The 16,039-nt window shown below is 44.1% G+C and overlaps 1 long non-coding RNA gene across 2 annotated transcripts in view; it reads left to right on the top strand.

The window, feature by feature from the left end:
• LOC144825532 (uncharacterized) overlaps positions 1 to 16,039 on the top strand; it is a 169,837-nt gene that overhangs the window by 33,355 nt on the left and 120,443 nt on the right. For both annotated transcript variants that reach the window (XR_013609453.1, XR_013609454.1), the window contains exon 2: positions 15,228 to 15,285. This is a non-coding gene — a long non-coding RNA (uncharacterized LOC144825532). The remainder of the gene's footprint in view (positions 1 to 15,227; positions 15,286 to 16,039) is intronic.

The raw sequence follows: 16,039 nt of genomic DNA, 5'->3' as shown, positions 1-16,039 counted from the left end.
CCCCATCAGTTAAAAGCTAACATTAAACTGGCACAGTTGGCGGGTGGCATAATGAGATTAGCGAATAAATCACCCTACCGGCCACTCACCCCCGTCATTCATATTTACAAGGCACAGGCTCGAGGAGGTGTCATTTATGGGGGTGAACTGTGGGGCCATATCCCATCACCAAAACTACTCACCACTGAGAACAAGTTCCTGAGGCAGATCACCGCTCTTCCACTGAGCACTCCAACTCTCCCTCTAAGGCTGGATCTGGGCCTCCGGCCTATAACTGAGGAGCTGGGGCTCAAACCGCTTGCATTTTGGAGACGCCTATGGAGCAGCCCTGATCTCAGTACTTATAGAGCAGAGCTACAGGAATTCTTAATGTTGCCGAATGCCACCAGAATACCGTGGCTAAAATATATTAAGAGAACTTTTGAGGTAATAGGATTCCCTGAACTTTGGACAGATCCAGTAAACACAAGTACTAGGACCTCCAGAAAAGTACTATCGAGAGCATATTATGATCATATGCTGATACAATCCGTTAATGGCATCCGAGACGGATCCCTAACCGATCAGTTCACAAAAATTAAAGACTCTTATCAACTGGAAAGTGTCCTAGACGCCATGTCCCCGGCAATAACCAGGAAATTATTCCTTCAATGGAGATATGGGACCCTCCCCTTGGCATCCTTCACAGCAACATGGTCTTCCCACCCTTCTACTGAAAACTGTCCTGCTTGTGCCCATGTAAAAGAGAACGATGCACATGTGATGTTTGTCCAGCCTACGAGAGGAGTAGGAAGTACTGGCTCGTTCCTTTACTTAAAAACATGGGATTCAGATCTTTTTTGCCTGCCTACAGAGTTCTAAAGACTGATTTGGCCCCAACTTTGGTTTTTGTCTTATCCAAATTTTTAACTTCAATGTGGTATGCCCGCAAACGCTACATTAAGAGACTTGGTGACTCAGTATAGACTTGATTCTGGCACCCCTCAATTATATTAATTAACCCCGATCACTGTTCTTATTTAATGCGTTCTTAATTTGTAAATGTTTTATGATGTTATGTACATCTTTTATGATCATGTGATCGAAATAAAGATTTTTCGAACTCGAAGTGTGACTATGGGTGGTCTTTCCTTGCCTGCCGCCAGTTCTAATCTGAAATAGGGGTAAACTCGTATTACCACGACTCGCTAGAGGAATTTCCTTGCCACGGAAGGAACTCGTTTTAAGGTACAATCTTACCTCAATTGGAGGTGAGAGAACGAGCACACTGGGACAGATAGAGTCCTGATGAAGGGCGGCGTGACCCTACACGTGGGGCATACACTTACGGCCGAAACATGTTGACCACCTGGCAGTAAAGGAGGGGTGCTAAGAGCACATAGTATCTCCCAATCACCTCCATCCTTCACGTTTTTAATCCTGGCCGGAGGGTCCAGGAATAAAGTCTTAGGCACAGCGACACTTCCGAGCTAGTTTTAACTCGCAACACTGCACTTTCACTACCGTCGTTCCCAGTCACTGTGAAATCATTTTGTTTCTTTTTGTATTGTATTGTCTTCCCCCACCCTATTGTTCCACCCTGTGCGAGGCTACGCCGGGGTGCTTTGTAAGCAGCCCAATGATGAAGTATGTCACACATTTGTGTGAGTGAGGGCATTATTCGCACATGCAGCACGTGCCATCACGCAATATAGATATATTTTATTACTCCCTACTCCTTCTGGTGTACTAAGTATTGACAGGGGGTTCGGGGTAGGTGAGTCCGTACCCTCACCCCTTCTTTTGTGTGTACAAACATACATACTATTCTCAGCACTCCAATTTTACCTTTCACCTGCTGAGCAAAAACAATTTAAGGTTGAAGTCGGTGCCAATGTGAATTAAAACATTATGGGAGGAGTCACACAACATTCTGTGATTCAAAGCTTCTTAGAAGAAAAACAACTTGTAAAGTCCAATCCCAACACTCAATGGCAAGAGAATGTAAAGCATGTGAATCTACAGCACTACATGCTACAAATAGATGCTTCCAGGAGTAACATTTCTCTTACGCCTCCATCTGTATGATTTCTCCTGTATATTTGGGTGTGGAGACATAATAAAGAAATATCCAAATCTGGATGCAACATACATCGATAATTATACATAAAGAAGCAGCACATGTCACAATTCCAAAACAATTAGACTTGACTTGACCGCTCTCTCCCTCTTAAGCTGCATTTCATTGGTGAGGCCCAAAAAGGCCAAAATGCATCCAGTGTTTCAAGCGGTCAAGTTCAGAGGGTAGAGGCCTAGCAGAATGACTTGCATATGATTTGTCTTTATAATGGCACAGGTGAGCTAAATACAATGAAATGGAACTAGTGCAGAGTAATTGCCTATTGTTTATATTGATAAATACATTTACGTCCATCATCTTTGTGAAGTAAATCCCTCTAAGTGGCAGCAGTATTCCCTGACATTGATATTCTCGAGCTGCTCTTCACGGATGAGCCCAATATTGCAGAAGCCTGTAGTGTTGCTTTTCTTCTCATTCAGAAGTGACATAGCTCAGCAATGCAGGCTGCACTGCACTTTGAGGGGCATAGCCAAGACAAATTTGCAATGGCAGAGCTAATAGGCCTTACCATACAAGGCTATGTCTATGTTTATATGTTTGTTAATAGAGAAAATAGTCCCTTTTCAATACAAGCACACTTGATAGGAGAGAGAACAACTCAGAAAGTTTGAGGAGTGATAGACAAGAACCAATGGTCTGATCCCAAAAGTATTTATTTGACAATATCTGAAGCCAATGGCTGAAATAGAAGCAAATAGCAAGTTAATGGTCTATGTTTAACTATACTGAATACTTCTGATAGAGACTTCTAGCTGCAGATTCCCCACGTTTTGAATATTCCCCAGGTGTCGGACCAGATCCAGAAACTTTTCAGCAGTACCTCTGTGCACGGGAAGGTGTCACCTAGCAGCTCTGCACTGATGCCGGTCCACTCCGGAAGGACTTTCAGGCCTATACAGGTGCCACTCCCGCTTGGTGACGTTATTTCCTTTCTTTCCACACCACCATATGAGGATCCAGAGCTCCCGCTTGTCTGTCTGACTCACATCTCTTCGAATTTTCCACATTTTCTTCAGTGTACAAGGGATGTCACCCCTTAAAACAACAGGTTGGAAACCCTGTAAGGACTGTCTAAAATAAATAGCTGTGACAGATCCCCATCAGTGCATGTGATGCCTGAGGTCCAGCCATGACTTCAAGGCCTGTGGCAACTGTGCTTCAATAACACTGAAGGCCATCAGAGAACGCAAGGTGAAAGACTACGCCTCCAAGCTTAAGACTCCACAAAAGGACTGTTCCAAGTCCCGTTCCGCGTCCAAAGTTCACTCTTGGTCCTTTCACCGGAGTCGATTGAGCCGTTCCAGTGCCTGGTCTTTGTCATGCTCCGAGTCCTCAGGTAAGCGCGAGAAACACAAGAATTCAAAGCAGGATCCCGCTCCCTCACGCATCTCGCATTCACCTAAACAAGCTTGGAGGCAGTGCTACCCTTGTAGATCTCGCTTCGAAAGTCAGCTGAATTTGGAGCTGATGCCGTAGCTGGTCCCAGAACAGTTTGAGTTTCCTAGGCCTTAGGCCACACCGGGTAAGATTGAAGAGTTCTGCCCAATTAATTGACGGCTCATAGGACCCCTAGTTACTCCATCTGTTGCGGCTTTGGGCCCCATGGATCCGAGAGGCCTTCCACCTGCCTGCATGTTCACCCTTGGCACCAGCTGGACCCTCCAAACATATTTTATCCCTAGCTCTTGTTCTGACTCTTTCCAGCATGGTGACCCATGCCAGTCCCGAGCACATCAGCACTGATGCCAACTTCCCCGCCTGAAGAAGTGTCCGATTGTCCTCTCTGGTGCTGAGTTGAAGCGGTCTGACCTCGACCTACTGGATTTCTGAATTGGCCCCAGGTGTCGCATCCTCTACTTAAGTTTCTACAGGCTCGACAACATTCTTTGGATACCCTTTTTGTGACGGATTTGGATAATGACTGTGACCTGGGTTATGAGTTCGCTCTGCCCTACCAAGATGATAGTTAGTATGAGTACTTACTGGCGGCGAGTGACCTCAATACCTCACCGAAGACCTGTCTTTTTTCTCACCCTGTGCCAGCCACATAGGAATCTGCTTCCTACGCCATGGTTATGCGTATGTCGGCGGTAGTTCTTGACCTCCAGCTCCCCACCTTGGAGATTACAACACATGTCTTGACAGAAGTCCTTCATCTGGGGCAAACATCTTCTGAGCCCCTTTTTCCCAGAAGCCCTGATGGATACATTATTAAGGGCTTGGGCCAACCCTTGCTCTGGGGTCCGAGTCTGTAGACAAATTGCCAGACGCCATCGTCCTTCCTCTGTTGACCGGGCTTTTCTTTCGCAGTACCCCTCACAGAAAGCCTAGTGGTGTACACTTCCACTTTCCAGCAGCAGCTGTAACCCCACCAAAGTTCCCAACAGTCCCCTTATGCGGAATGTAAGTGAGTGGAAACATTTAGCAAACATGCTTTTTCTTTTACCAGCTTGGCCCTACGATCTGTTAACGCCAGCTGTTTGATGGAATGCTACTTGAACGCCTTTTCGGATTCGGTGGTGCAAGTCCTCCCTAGTTTCACCAAAGACATTCTACCTTGTGCTTTCTCAGGCAATTTAAGATGGTCGTAATGCTGCCAAGTTCACGATTCATTGTGGCTTGACCACCAGATTCCATCGGGCAGGCCATAGAAACCAGCATTGCATTCGCTGCCATGTGTGGATGCGATCGCCTGGGTTGTCTGGTGATTTCCAGTCCTCCTAAATAGGCATACCCTTTAATGGGACTCACCTGTTTGGGGACAACGCTGATTTCAACTGTTTTATGGAGAGCAGAGCTACCACTCGCTCTTTGAGCCTCTCCACCCAACCTCACCAACAGTTCCATGGTTCCTTTCGCGGCTTTGGCCAATGCATCACTTATCGCCAACTCATCAATTTCACGGTGGAGGCCATTTGGGGCCCACCAGCCCCATTTCTAAGGGTAGCGTGCTGCCCAGCCTTCCCCCACCCCCCAAAACCTCTTTTATGTGATCTTATAGGGACACAGACACCTGGTTAGAGGCAGAATCCACAGATTCTTACCGGGCTAGCAAGCAGCGATCACGTCAGACAGGAGGCTACTACGCTTGTTCGCAAGGTATACGCCTTGCCCTGTCTCTCTCTCTCTGCCACTTCTTTCATCATGCCCTCAGCGACTGATGGAGGACCAGCTCCCCATTTTGCGGTAGGAAGTGCATAGCCTTTTGGCTAAAGAGGCTGTGGAGAGGGTGCCGGTTCCAGAAGTAAGATGTGGTTGTTATTCCCACTACTTTTTGGTGCCCAAGAAGGATGGAGTTCCTCGGCCTGTTCTAGACCTGTGCCCTCACAACACCTTCATCCGGAAGGAGAAATTCTAAATGCTGACTCTTGCTCATGTCTTGTCTGCCCTGGACCCGGGAGATTGGTTGGCTCATTGGATCTCAGGACCCCTATTGCCATATACACATCATGCCGGCCCATCGGCACTAACTGCTGTTCATGGTGGTAGAGGAGCATTTTCAGTTCACTGTGCTCCCCTCTGTGTTCACCAGCACCACTCGGGTGTTCACAAAAGTTATGGTGGCAGCACACCTTCAGAGGCCAGTGGTGCCAGTCTTCCCCTACATGGACGACTGGCTGTTGAAGGTGGGCTCACCCGAGGCAGTCATCAACCACCTTCAGACTACAACGAACATCCTGTCGTCTTTGGGATTCACTTTCAACATTCTGAAGCAACACCTGACTTCTTCTCAGATGCTCCCCTTCACCTGAGCCATTCTGGATACAGGTCATTTTCGTACCTTTCCCCTAGAAAGAGAGTCCAGGACATTCAGACTATAAGCCCCCATCTGTCAGCCTCAGTCATGGATTCCAGTGAGGTCAACTCTGAGGGCTAACGGCCTCCTGCGTCCTGATGGTCAAGCACACCAGAGGGCATATACAGGCTCTGCAGTAGGCTCTGAAGTCCTAATGGGCCCAACATCAAGGGGACCGCTCCGATTATGTTCAGATTGTGGAGCAGACTGCAAAAGATCAGCAGTGGTAGTTAGTGGACTGCAATTGGGCCTATGTCAGACTTCTCTCCCTTCCCCAAGAGCTGACAGTGGTGACCGATGCATTGCTTCTGGTTGACGGGGTCATCTGGGAGAGGTGGAGACCAGAGACCTGTGGTCTAGGGTGGTGTCCCAGCTGCACCTTAACCTTCTACAGCTGTGGGACATCCACCTGGCGTTGAAAGCCTTACTACCGCCCATCAAGAGGAGGCTGTTACTGGTGCTCGCAGATGCCACTGCCATGTGTTGCTGCAATAAGTAGGGCGGGCAGGGTGGGGTCGTGGACCCTGTGCCAGGAGGCTCTGTGGTTTGGGAAATGGCTGGACCACCAATAAATTCTAACCTAGTGGATCATGAATGTCAGCTACTCCTGAGGTGGCTCAAGGTCTCTTCCGAGAATAGGGAGAAAGTTGGCTCCATCTTTTTCGCCACAACAGAGAACATGAAATGTTAGCACTTCTGTTCTTTAGAGATTCCAGGGCTTCTCTCGCTCAGAGAGGCGTCCTGCCTCAAGTAGAACTCAGGATTCCTGTAAACCTTTCTGCCAATACCACTCTTGCCCCCAGTTCTCAAGAAGATCAGGACAGACCAGTCCCATGTCATCCTACTGGATTGGGCATTGAGAGTATGATATCCAGAACTCCCTGGTTCTTGAGCATATTCTTGGAGATTGAGTGGCGACAGCTGATGACCTTCGACCTTCCTTCAAAGTAGGTTGACGTTATCTTAGCAGGCAGATGTCCCTAAAACAAAACTGTATGCGCCTGTTGTAGGGACAAATTTATGGCTTGGTGTGGTACATGCCAGATCAACCCTATCCAGGCTAAGTTAACTAACGTATTTGTTATTTGTTTGTCTGTTACCCGGTAAGGCTTTGCTTTGGGCACAGTTATGTGTTATCTTTCAGCCTTATACAGTTTCGAGGCCAGCCCTCATTGTTTAAGTCACCAGTTATGATAAAGAAAATTTAAGAGGTGCAACACGTTGCCCCATCTCTCTTTGTCATGCCCCGGTAGAACCTTAATATAGTCCTGACTTATCTGATGTGCTCTCCGTTCAAAACCGATTTACAGCTGTCATTTACCGCTTCTTTCTACCAAGAGTGTGTTTCTGATTGATGTCACCTGGGCATAGTATGTAAGTGAGCTTAAGGCTCTTTGGGTCAATCCACCATGCACTTCCTTCTTCCCAGACAAACTGGCTTTCCGTAAACAAGCATCATTCCTACTGCAAGTTATGACACCATTCCACGCCAGTGACGCCATCACCCTCCTAGCGTTCTATACTCCGCATCACCCCTCTAAGGAGGAGAGGAGACTTCCTCGCTTGGACCCAAGAGAGCTCTGAGTTTCTATATAGATCGTACCAAAGATCACAAGTTGGACCATCAGCTCTTTGTGGGGCTCTCTGGAGCAAAAAAAGGCAAGGCTAAGCAGAAGAGAACCATCTTCCGCTGGATGATGCTCTGCCTTAACATCAGCTGTACACTGGCAAAAAAAGCTGCCTCTGGGAGGACTGAGTGCTAATTCTACCAGGGACAAAGCTGTTTTCAATGCATTGGCACATGGAGTTCATGTCCTAGACATGTGCCCTACATATGCTCGACAAGCATTCTTACCTGGACAGTAAGGTTTGCTGAGAGGACCATTTTGCCAAGTGCTTAATTTGAGGCAGTGGTTTATGGTGCTCGGCACCAGCATTTAATAGTCAACACCGGCACTTATGATAGTCTGCTACATGGTGGCGCAGTTTGCCTAATTTAGGGATGCGCCCACCAGTTGTTTGCTATTTCAATATACCTTAAAAATGACTCATACCTGCCACCCAAGGCATTCTCATAGCTTCGGGGCCTGGAATAGTCTGAATTGTCACACTTGGAGCAGTATTTATTTAAAAAGTTTTGTATAGCACGAACAAGACCACAAGGGGTATCAGAGTGCTTTACAGATTGGCAGGTACGGAGGTACAAGAAATGTAAACAATACCAAAACTGGACAAGAAAAGGCCAAAACAGATCATAACAATCATAACAGTAAGATAGTGAGTCCTAGGGTGAACTGGGGATCTACCCCAGAAATTTCTCTGCAGAATCTCTTTAACTTTCCTTTGCAATTTCATTATTCTATTGCCAACTTTCTTTGCAGAGGATTGGGCATGCCGGGTAATCCCTGTCGGGACTCGCTGAAGTCATGGTGGTCTAGGTTTGTTGCTCTCAGAGGCTTATTCACAGTTGCCGTGAGAACATATTGACCAACAAGGCTTAGTGGAGATGTAGATAGCCTGCAGCCGCATGGCTGGACAGCAGTTCTTCTGCGCATTATCAGTACCTAGATACCAAGGAATATCCAGGACGAGGAACAGTTCCTGAGACCAAACATAAGAGGAAAGAGATGGTGGTACTAACGAAGGTAGGAGTAATTGGTGTCAAGGTTGGCGTACTCTCACTTTATTCCCCGTGGATGACTTGGAATCTCCCTGCTTATTCTTGAAGTCTGTAAGTATCCCTCTAGCTGGGCGGCTAGCTCTCATTGGTTGATTGGCACGAAGGCCTTGCAGCCCACCACCAGGGCTTTGCTTGTTGTGTAAGTGTTCACCATGAGGTCAGTCACATCCAGGACATCCGCTTCCTCTAGTCGAGCCTTGCGGATGCTCTGGCACCCCTCGAGCAGGCCCCCCTGGCTCAGCCTTGCCGTGAACTGCTTCAGCAACTCGTCCAGGATGGACTGCAGGACCTTCCGGGGAGAGGGCACACCGTTACTTAACTCGACGGCGGGCAACTACAGGTTAACTTAATATGGCAAGTTTGGAAGAGAGGCGAACCCTCAGACCCTCTACCTTCCAGACTCACTCTCTTTGGACTGTGCACGCTACTCGCCGGTGAACGTGGTAAAATAAGCACATGGGAAATTTCCCCCACCATTTGAGGCAAAGTCGTTGGAGCCAGCCCTATTCCTGGAAAGGCTGTCGTAATGAGTATGATGGCTAGTAGTTGTGATAGTGTGTCATTGACCACGCTGGCTAGGGCAATGGGTGGTGCAAGCTACAGTGGCCTCCTGACAATGGCCCCAACACTTATTTTTTCACAAATAAAGCATTGATTTTGCCCTCTTGGTCCTGCAAGACTTTCTGGTTAGAGTCCATTCACAGACCCACCTCCAAATGGGGATTGTTTCAGTATCTATTCCGAAGGCGATGAATCTGTGGGTAGAAGTCTCTATCAGAAGAACAAGTTACTTACCTTCAGTAACGCCCTTTCTTATAGAGACTCCTTTCAGCTGCAGATTTTTCACTGACCCTTCCATCCTCCCCGTTCTATGACTGGACTCTATACATTAATAAGATCCCAAATCTAGGATCTGCATGCTGTACTAATTTGCTTTGAGGCGCAGACATCCTCGAAAGCAACTCATTTCAGGGTGCAGGAGTGGTGCCTATATAGGCCCCACTTGTCCTTTCCGGAGCGGCTGGCGTCAGTGTGGAGCCGCAAGTCACCACCTTCCAGCTTACAGAGGTTTTGCTGAAAGTTTCCAGATCCAGTCTGAAGCCCGGGAAATATTCAAAAGGTGAGGAATCTGCTACTAGATAGGGTCCCTCCCAGAGTAAGCATTACTAAAGGTACGTAACTTGTTCAATAGGTATGTTGACAGACAGGTAAAGATAATGGTATGTGACCCTGAAAATTATGGAATGTCCCAGAGGGATTATTCATTGGTTCAAATAGATTAAAATTCATTTCGCACATCATTTTGTTTCTTACTCGATTCTATGATCTACATTTAAACATTTCTACAGACTAGGTTTATGATTTTCAGTAGTGTTTTGCACACTATCACACTATGAGTAACTTTGAACAGACATACCCAAATTCAAGTACACTTGAGGGTGGGAGAGTTTAGGTTTTTCCAACTAATAACAGTGCTATTATTTTATACATAGCATACCCATATATATTTAAGTGTAACTCTGGCCTCATTTTATGTTGTACTTTATGAAAGCTGCTTATATACTGAATCTATCTGGGCTGTTAAGAAGGGGCATGGTGGTACGTGGAATTGGCAGACTTTGCAGTTGGTTGCAAATTAGATGTATACAAGTGTCATACCAATTAGGCTTTCGTCTCTGCACCATATTTTCATATGGATTCTACTGCTGCTAGAATGCAGCCACTGTCTTAGCAGCAAGTAATGCATAAGAATGCCTTTGGTTGGTCCTAGTAACAGGCCATGTATTTTAAAAGCTCTTGTGCATCTGGTGTATTCCATAATAAAAACCTATTGCGGGAGATCCACTGGCTGCTGTGATTGTAAACCAACACAGACTAATGAAAAGGTTTGCTAGCCTAGCACGTGAAACAATGACATTTTTAAAAAATTTTTAGCAATATGACAAAATATATGTATACCTTTGAAAGCAACTAAAGCAGTCAAGTGAAATTTTCTATGTAATAAATCCCAAATATATGTTTAGAAAAGAAATTAACTCTTGGTGCAATTAATGCATGCTAACTGCAGTGAGAAACTAGTATTAACAAATCTATATGCATATGTTCCACACTGAGCCTTTAGTTCTGAATGTTTATTCAGCAATTCATTGCATCAGAGTTGTAATCATTATTCACTCAATTTGACCACATTGAACTAACTGGAGAACAAACATTGGCAAAGCCTGTAGGTCTGGTGTAGTCTGACGGCCTTTTCGCAATTCTTGTTTTGTTTCATCATGGCCTTTGCAAAGCATTATGTTTGGGAAGCTGCAGTGAGTTTTTCAATCTAAAACAACACATTGACTAAAGCCAAAAATGTTTTTGGTGTCAAAAAGCTCACATTACTATAGTACTCCCTAGCACTGAAGGGAACTACTATGTGTGTGTGGATGTGCTCCTTGTGAAAGGGTAGCATGCCATAACTCATAGTGAAGACAGCCAGTGACTGGAGTGAGGTGATGGGAGCCCGTTTATGCATGCTCCAGTATGTTGGAGAAAAATGTGAATGAAACAACCACAGACAAATAGACAAAGTGTTAGTAAAAACCTTATAAGTAACTATGTCATACTTATAATTTTAGTAAAATCAAAAGGTCTTAAAAAGGCCCTTGTTGTCCCATTGGCTGTCAGCCTCTTGTCTTTTGAGAAGGAAAGAAAGAAGAAGGCAAGAAAGATGGAATAGATGAAAAATAAAGAAGGCAAGTATGAAAAAAACAATACAAGAAAAAGGCAAGAAAGAAGGTAGGTATGAAAGAACATAAGAAATAAAGAAGGGAGGCAAGAAAGAGAAAAAAGGATAGAAAGACAGAATGCAAGAAAGAATGAATGAAACAATGAAAGCAAGAAAGAATGGAAGCGAGAAAGTCAGAAAGCAAGAAAAAGGCAACAAAGAAGGAAAGCGAGAAAGTAGGAAACAAAGAAGGCAAGAGAGATAGAAGAAAAAAGAAACAAGGCAAAAGAGAAAGAAAGCAAAAAGAAAAGAAGTAATAAAAGAAAAGGGAAGGAATTAAATACTGAAAGAAAAAAGGAAATTAAGAAAGAAGGAATGAAAGAAAAGTGAAAACAAGAAAAAAAAGTAAGACGAGTGAAAAAAAAATGAAAGCAAAAAAAGGAAAGAAGCAATGGAAGAAAAAAAAGAATGAGAGAAAAGGGAAAGAAGGAATAAAAATGAAAGGAAAGAAGGATTGAAAGAATGAAAGGAAAAATGTATAAAGAGTAAATAAAGAAACAAAGGAAGAAGAAAAAGAAAGGAAAGAAGGCAATACAAATGTTATAAGTGTGAATTTTCTTCCTGGATAAAGTTTATTAACGAACCATTGGTGGAACTGAGTCCAGAATAAATGTGTTCTGTAGAATTGTCCGCCTATGAATTCAGATGTATAATGTTGCCGCTTTCAATAAGTTAATACAGAACAGTTACAAATGAACGCAATATGTTTTGCTGTGTAAACAAAGGACACTCCAAAATGAATTTACAACAGTATTGACAGGAGCTAGAAACTGATAAAGTGTGGGAAGTGACCTGTGCTCTCATCTGGTCAAGTGTCCTGCTGTCACATCAGACTCTGAACACAAAGAAAGCATCAAAGTAATAAATAAAATTAAAAAAACATTGGCACAGAACTAGCTTGTGTGCAGGTGTGTTCCTTGTGAAAGAGCAAAATGCAGTCATTCAAAGTGAAGTCATCCTGTGATCGAAGTGGGCTGACCCCCAACCCTGAGCTGTATGTTGTAGTGGACAGAAGCAAAATATGAATGATACACCAAAAGACCAATGGATGAAGAACACTAGCTGAAAGCCTCTTTAAATAAGTATATTGTACATATATATTAAAAAAAAAGGTCTTGGCTAACACCAGACCTAAAAATGACACGTAAAGATAAAAGCCTAGAAATGGTCATACGTTGTTGGGCATACATGGTGTGATACTCCAATCATAACTGTGGTATGTTAGCACTGAATTGCAGAATGTGATTACTGAGCCTCTTCCTCTCTGTTATGAAATCCAGTTACAAACGGTTGTTACCTCTGGAGTTTGTGAGGAAAGAAGAATTATTTCTAATACCTAATGCCGAGAGGGAGCACCATCTTCAAATTGTGTGTGGGTGAGGAACATGTCACGTCAATGTTTCAATCTTTTGTTCAGTCGGTCATTTCAAAGAATTGTATGAGAACAAAGAAAGAAGGGGTATACTTTGCGTGTGGTGTATCTTAAAGATGGTCCTTTTTTACCTGGAGGAGAATTAGAAAAACAACAGTAAAGTAAGTCATGCATGGCAACATTTTGAAACAGAAAAGAGGGAGATAATGAAAAGAATCTGGAGAATGTATTTACTACCTTGAGTAACGGGCAATTTTAGGTGGGATATAGCTAACATAAAGCCATTATTGACTTTAAAAAGAGGGAATCTACTGCCTGAATCAGGTCTATTGGTTTGTATGCTAAATACTGGTGGCAGGTTTCTTTCTTTCTTTTTATATAAAAAAGTGCCCCAGAGTGGTTGACTAAATTATTTTGCAAGGAAGGCCAAATTATGACCAGACAATCTTTGCATAGGGCCTTACACTGGGTGGCAAGGCAAGTTGCCGCAGTTTTAGTCCCTTTTGATTCCTTTGAGTTAGAAACAATTCTTTTAAATCTGCTGATTATTCCACAGATGATGGTTTATGTGGCAAAGGCAGCAGATCCTTAACTATGGGAAAACACTGCATCCTTCAGCATCGCTTAATTCCAGTGGCCCTGCATATTGCAAATGTCATGTATATAAATGGCTCACAAATATTTGGCCCTACACTGGGCCACCTGACTGTGACTGGTGTCTCAGATTGCTTACATTCAGAAGGATTAGAGCATGTAATTTACTGACTTTTCATGTTACACACGTCGATTTTAAACAGTGGCAGCTTTCAACCCATCCTGTTCATACTTAACCCACAGAAGGATGGATCTCATTGTCTATTGATCACTATTACTATTGCTCCTTATGCCGACTGACATGTAGAGCAGCAACAAACGACCTCCACTTTTGTTTGCCTTAAGAAAGCTTCTGTGTGGTGCCCCAGCTGTGGTTCAGGGCCTTCATTTATGTTTCTACAGTTTGTCTCCAAGTTTTCTTTGGTCTGCCTTTCTTCTGTTTGCCATCAGTGTCCATTGGAGAGCTGTTCTTGTGTTTGAATCTAGTTCTCTTCTGATGGTGTATCAGTCTCCATGTTCTTCACATAATGAAGGTGTCAATGCTCTCTTGCTTGCATCTGGTGAGCAGTTCATGGTTGCAGGTGGTCCGCGGCCAGAAAATATGCAAGATTCTTTTTAGGTTACTGGTGTGGATGGCTGACAGTTTGGTGAGGTTAGTTTTCATCATCTTCCAGTCGTTATGGATACAAAAATCAGTTTCACTTTGCACATTGCTGTCGGGTCAGCATGAAACGAATGCGTTTTCATTCAGGACCACTTCTCTATTAAGGCATTCCTACTTGTGGTTTACTCTCGCATCGTATTAAAAACGTGTGTTAATAGAGGCAGTACTGAAATTGATCATATCCTTATATGGGTGTATATTTGGATTTCTCCCAAATCCGCCGCAATTTTTGGATACAACAGTGCGCTACCTTTGTAGGTGCTTCATCTCCGTATGATGCTCATGAACGGGCACTAATTGTGTTGCAAAAAGCCTGTTGTTTTGCTTAATTACAGATTGTTGAAAAATCAGGTGCTTCATGTAATATAGCAATTGATACCATGCCAGGCAACTGATCCTCAGTCCTGATGATGATACCATATTTTTACGGGATCGAAACGCCGTTGACATACACTCTGACCCATTACACTATGCTTTGTAGTATTTTTGGTTTGGGTGCAGTAGTATTTTGCTTTTAATAAGAGGTGACCTAAAGGTGTTATTTTAACGTTGGTCACTGTTTGCTTGCCTGTATATGTGTCTATATATTTTTTTTTTTGTCAGTTTTTAACACCTGGTTTTCTGCGCACTGTTGTTTTTTTGCTCATTGTTTGTTTCAGTTCATTGTTTTTTTGCTCTCTTGATCTTTGGTTTTTGAAATTGTTCTGGCTGGGGTAATTCAAATTTTTGTTCGAATTGTAGTAATAAAATCGAAAACTTTGACCCTTGAAGCTGTTTATAGAACTGATTTTTGTATCCAGAATGACTGTATTTTTTGTTAAGGGGCGTTACTACAATTACTCAAGTAGCCTTGGTCCCTTATGATCTTGGGGTTTCACTTGTGTACATGTACTACTTTCGTCATCTTCCAGCTTTCTGATCCATACAAGAGTGTGGACAGAATGCAGCTATGGTAAAGTCTTAGTTTGGCAGTAGTGCTGTACTGAGATGAACTCCATATATTGTTCTGCATCCTGAAGGCATTCCTGGCCCTGTTCAGTCTGCTTTGATGTCACTACCTGCCCCCCAACATGTATGATAGTATTGCCTAGGTAGGTAAATGTGGGCAGGCTGGGTGGACAAACAGACGCATAGGCTGAATATACTTCTTAATAATGTGTTTTTTAATTAAATATTGATAAACCGAAATCAAAAGGTCAGGTTAGTAATGTTTGTTCTTCTTCCTATTCCAGGCTCTTCTCTCCTGAATGGCACCTCCCAGAGGCTCGGAGAAGAAGAGACAAAACAGCGGTAAGTATAAGGATGAGAATTTATTGGGGTCTTTCCTCTACCCTTCACCACACCGTCTCTCAAAAAGAGGTGTTCTGGCCGTGGAAGGTTAAAGGTAGGGGCCGTGCAGGGTAATATTCAGGACACAAGTGCACCAAGTAATCCTTACTTTTAGAATTTTTACAATTGAAAAGAATCCCCATCTTAGGATTTAGTAGGGGAAAAAAATGCTTATATTTATGCAATTTCTAGGTTTTTCTTACCCAGAAAACATGCAGGTCTCTTTTCCTTTCGGGAAAAACGGAACTACGGCGTTTCCTCACACCATCCACAAGGCTACGGCGTCTCATTTAAGGAGGCTTTTAAAAAAAAAAATAGAAAAACAAATAGCCCGTCTCCTGCTCTCTGTCCTTCACTGTGATCTACCTCCCTTCCGCTACTAAAGACTGCCCGCCCATCCCGCTCTGACTCACCCGCAACTGTCCAGAGTTGTGGCTTCCCTTCAGCGTCCTCCAGTGGGCTCCCCCATTCCTCACCCCACCTCTCAGGAGCTTCTTCCGTCTCAGCTTCTTCTCTCTCCGTCTCTCAGTGGCTGGGACCTGTCTGTCTGACTTGAAGGGTTTTGGCGGAGTCCTTCCGTGGGTCCGGGCAAGTTTTTTTACTGTTCTGTGGTCGTCGATTTTCTTCTCTCTCCATTTATGCCAACCTCCTGTCCTTTTTCTGTTTCTTTGGCCCTCCGTAATTGGTTCCCTTCTTTCGGGTCACCACCTCCCTG

The sequence above is a fragment of the Lissotriton helveticus genome, chromosome 1_1, assembly GCF_964261635.1.
Source record: "Lissotriton helveticus chromosome 1_1, aLisHel1.1, whole genome shotgun sequence".
In the NCBI taxonomy this organism is placed as follows: Eukaryota; Metazoa; Chordata; class Amphibia; order Caudata; family Salamandridae; genus Lissotriton; species Lissotriton helveticus.
The sequence above is the reverse complement of the archived record's forward strand: the minus strand, read 5'-3'. Positions and strand labels throughout refer to the sequence as shown.